At 50.7% G+C, this 5,000-nt stretch overlaps 1 pseudogene; it reads right to left on the minus strand.

Annotated features, from left to right (window-relative positions):
- Positions 1–3,445: 3,445 nt before the first annotated feature.
- Positions 3,446–5,000, minus strand: part of LOC124576069 — a 2,988-nt pseudogene continuing 1,433 nt past the window's right edge.

The following is a 5,000-nucleotide window of genomic DNA, read 5'->3' on the forward strand; positions in this document are numbered from 1 at the left end:
TTTTCGTATTCCCGCTTTTGGATCCAGTGTATAGCTGCATGTTGTCTAATCATTAAGTCCAGCGGGTGAAGTCCCATTATTACAAACAAAGCGTCCGTTGGTGTGGTGCTGAAAGCACCAACACACCGCATGATTACATTCCGCTGTATTCGTCTAATGACACGTGCTGGTTTCACCTGAGTGAGCCTGTGCGCCCACGCGCTGGAACCATACCCCACAACTGGTATCAGTATGCAATTATTGTACATTTTAGTTGCCCCGGGGGGCAAATGGAAACGTCTTTGAGCAATACTAATCAGTTTGTTGAATATTGTAAGGGATTTGGTAGCCACATGGTCGATGTGCGGAGCATAGCTCCACGCCTCATCCATGAGGACGCCCAAGTATCTTGCGGACCTAGATCTCGAAACTAGTCTATTATCCAGCCGCACGACTGGATCGCGGGCCAGCTTTCCTTTTAAAAGAATGTAATTTGATTTATGTGGTGCAACTTGTAATTTTGACTTTTGGCACCATTGCATTAGGATCTCAGATGCTTGTACTGTTTTATTCTCTATTTCAGCACGACTATCTCCTTCGACCATGATGAAAAGATCGTCTGCATACGCCACCGCTCCCAGTACCGTGTCGTTCCCATCCAAAGTTGTCAGCAGGGGGTCCATGTTTACATCCCAAAACACGGGGCCACACACAGAGCCCTGCGGGCAGCCCTTTGAGATGTCTTTCAACATCACGGCACCAGGAGCCGTGATTTTCGCAACTCTTTTCCGACAGTAATCCCTCAGGCAACCGTATAGCGCCCCCGGACACTCCATCTCCCTTAACTGGGAAAAGAGCGCCGGCCACCACAGGTTGTCGAAGGCGCCGGAAATATCCACCATGATGCCCAGGACGTATTTCTTCGTGGACAAGTGCACAATACTTGCTACTTTATTTATGGCATCAGATGTAGACTTGCCCTTTCTGAAACCGTATTGCAATTCACTCATACCACGAAGAAGCCTGTGGCTAGACAGTCTAGACATCAGAAGCTTTTCAAAGGTCTTGCCCAAAACGTCAAGTAAACAGATGGGCCTATAGGACTTTGCTAGTGTAGGGTCCTTATCTTGGCCCTTCTTGATTATGACTACTTCTGCTATTTTCCAGCATGTTGGGAAGCTCCGCAATTCCAAACATCTGTTGTAAATTTTGGCAAGACTTGGTGCCAACTTTTGTACTATGCACTGCAGTACTTCTGCCGGTATACCATCTGGCCCTGGGGCTTTCCGCCTCGCGAAGGATTTTATTGCTTGTACCACCTCCTCTTGCGAGAAGGGGTAGACTTGTAGATTATTATTGTATTCTATTTGGTCTTGCTGACGTATCTCCCTCTGCAGCTCAGTGTCCAAATCAGGTCGGTCGTCCGGTAGGAGCACACGAAGTAACTCCTCAGCAGTTTGTCTCCAGTCAATTGTCATGTCGTCAGTATCCTCCTTTTTGATTGTGGAGAGCTGCATTGGGGAGTGTATTTTCTCCCTCACGATTTTGTAGGGCATGCCCCAAGGGTCCAGGGTTAGATGTTCCTTTACGAAGTCCTCCCAACTCTGCTGTCTGTGTTGATTTAGGGTGTCCTTAAAGACCCTCTTCTGTCTTCTGTATATGGTAAGATGGAATTGTCTTTCTGCTTGGGCAAAAGCCCTCTGATAGTTCCTGCGTGCTCTACGCATAGACTGCCTGAGCCGCGACAGCTCCGGAGTCCATGGCGCAGTCGCTTTCCGAATGAGACGTCTTTTCACTGGTATCGCTACGGCGATAGCCGTCTTTATAGAGGTAGTTAGGGCCTCTACTGCCTCGTCCACGTTAAATTCAATTCCGAGCTCTGGAGGATCGAACTCCGCCTCCAGAAGGCCCCAGTTGGCTCTCCCGTAGTCATAACGCATTGTCCACTCTGCAGGCATCCGGTCCTCCTCCACAGATATTTCAAATTCAATGACATTATGATCACTCGTAGTTATACCGTCGTATGTTTTCCAGTTCGAAATTTTATTTGCAATGTCCATTGAGGTTAAAGTGATGTCAATGAAAGATGCTGCCCCGGCTCGGCTCCTATAAGTTGGAGGGTTGCCGGGGAGATTCGCAACATTCAAATTGTGTTCCATGATTAGATCTTCTAGTTCAATTCCTCTGTGGTCTTGTACCGGGCTATGCCAGAGCGGCGATTTCGCATTTGCATCCATTGATATTATTATAGGCTTGTCTTGTAAGGTTCTTATTGCTGTCCGCAATTGTCTCAGGTAAGTGTCAATATCATGTCTATACTGACAATACAGATTCATTAAATACAAACTGTGTCCTTTTAAATTTACTTCTACAACCGTGAGATGTGTAGTACATAATTGTGTAATTACAGTTGTTTTAATTAAATTACTTAGTATTATGATTGAGGTCATTGGTTGCTGGCCTGAGGCAATCACCTGTGCGTTAACGGGAAAGCCAGGGACCCTTCCCGAGACGGAGTATGGTTCTTGTATTAATATGATATCTACTTTATATTCCTCTGTTAGTCTTCTTAATTCGTGTAAGACTAACTGACTTCTCATTGCATTTACCTGAAACACTCTAAAGTGCATCAGGATACCTTGTATAGAAATGGCTATTTGGCCAAGTTTGGGCAGGATCAAAAGCGATCCTGCCGTACATCATTACCATGTCATTGTATATCTTTTTTAGGTCAAAAACCCTGCCCCTTCGAGCAAAGACTTTCGATACAAGTTCCTCTAATTCTTTGAAATCAAGAGGTATATTTACTGCGGCGAGCTGGATGCAATCAGCATCCTCCAGAGCAGGGAATGTTATCTTTCTTCCTCTGGGATACCCGGTCCTCACCAGCTGCCTAAGAGCCACCATCAAGATCGCTGGATCTTCTAATCGTGACAGTCTTAATGACTCCTCGCATATACCATATGTATTCCCAGGGGGACAATTGTTATAAGTCCTTTTTCTCACAGAGGTGTCTACATCTATTGGGTCCATTTTCTCTTTCACCTTGCCACCACCAGTTATTTCTACTTTCAAGGTTTCCAGTACTACTTGTTCTACAGGGTCCTTTGACAAATTTTCTGTGCCATCACCAGTTACAGTTTTGTCTAGACACAAATTTGTTAATGATTCATATATCTTCTCTGCAGTGTGTCCAGCAGCCGAGCCGGTGCCAGACGCCGATGTCCTCCCCCCTGAGGCCAGGAAACCCCCGACCTGGCAGGAGAAGTCCGCCGCCCCGCCCGACCCCGCCGCCGCGACCGAGACCCCCCTCCTGTCGGCCAGAAAGGACCCGACCTGACAGGAGAAGTCTACCATCTCCGGCTGCACCGCAGGAACTGGAACAAAGTAAGAATCGTTACTTTCGTCATCTTCATCCAAAGATGATTGTGACCTCCACCTTCTCCATCTTTCTGCATCCCGTGCTACTTTGCTGGGTGACTTACGTTTCTGGACAGTAGATAGGGACAGCGGGAATCTCGTTAATCCATTCATGCGCGTCACTAATTAGATGACGAGGCATTTGGCTACCTTAAGAGAGTCATAGTTACTCCCGCCGTTTACCCGCGCTTGCTTGAATTTCTTCACGTTGACATTCAGAGCACTGGGCAGAAATCACATTGCGTCAACACCCGCTAGGGCCATCGCAATGCTTTGTTTTAATTAGACAGTCGGATTCCCCCAGTCCGTGCCAGTTCTGAGTTGATCGTTGAATGGCGGCCGAAGAGAATCCGCGCACCCGCGCGCCCCCGGAGGAGCACGCTAAGGCGGACGCGGCCTCGCAGCAAGGAAGATCCGTGGGAGGCCAAGGCACGGGACCGAGCTCGGATCCTGCACGCAGGTTGAAGCACCGGGGCGCGAACGCCGCGCAGGCGCGCGCATCCTGCACCGCCGGCCAGCACGAGGCCAACCAACGGCGAGAGCAGACCACGCCCGCGCTAAACGCCCGCACTTACCGGCACCCCTACGGCACTCACCTCGCCCAGGCCCGGCACGTTAGCGCTGACCCACTTCCCGACCAAGCCCGACACGCCCCGATCCTCAGAGCCAATCCTTATCCCGAAGTTACGGATCCAATTTGCCGACTTCCCTTACCTACATTATTCTATCGACTAGAGGCTCTTCACCTTGGAGACCTGCTGCGGATATGGGTACGAACCGGCGCGACACCTCCACGTGGCCCTCTCCCGGATTTTCAAGGTCCGAGGGGAAGATCGGGACACCGCCGCAACTGCGGTGCTCTTCGCGTTCCAAACCCTATCTCCCTGCTAGAGGATTCCAGGGAACTCGAACGCTCATGCAGAAAAGAAAACTCTTCCCCGATCTCCCGACGGCGTCTCCGGGTCCTTTTGGGTTACCCCGACGAGCATCTCTAAAAGAGGGGCCCGACTTGTATCGGTTCCGCTGCCGGGTTCCGGAATAGGAACCGGATTCCCTTTCGCCCAACGGGGGCCAGCACAAAGTGCATCATGCTATGACGGCCCCCATCAACATCGGATTTCTCCTAGGGCTTAGGATCGACTGACTCGTGTGCAACGGCTGTTCACACGAAACCCTTCTCCGCGTCAGCCCTCCAGGGCCTCGCTGGAGTATTTGCTACTACCACCAAGATCTGCACCGACGGCGGCTCCAGGCAGGCTCACGCCCAGACCCTTCTGCGCCCACCGCCGCGACCCTCCTACTCGTCAGGGCTTCGCGGCCGGCCGCAAGGACCGGCCATGACTGCCAGACTGACGGCCGAGTATAGGCACGACGCTTCAGCGCCATCCATTTTCAGGGCTAGTTGCTTCGGCAGGTGAGTTGTTACACACTCCTTAGCGGATTCCGACTTCCATGGCCACCGTCCTGCTGTCTTAAGCAACCAACGCCTTTCATGGTTTCCCATGAGCGTCGATTCGGGCGCCTTAACTCGGCGTTTGGTTCATCCCACAGCGCCAGTTCTGCTTACCAAAAGTGGCCCACTTGGCACTCCGATCCGAGTC

This window comes from Schistocerca americana, unplaced genomic scaffold (genome assembly GCF_021461395.2).
Source record: "Schistocerca americana isolate TAMUIC-IGC-003095 unplaced genomic scaffold, iqSchAmer2.1 HiC_scaffold_243, whole genome shotgun sequence".
Taxonomy (NCBI): domain Eukaryota; kingdom Metazoa; phylum Arthropoda; class Insecta; order Orthoptera; family Acrididae; genus Schistocerca; species Schistocerca americana.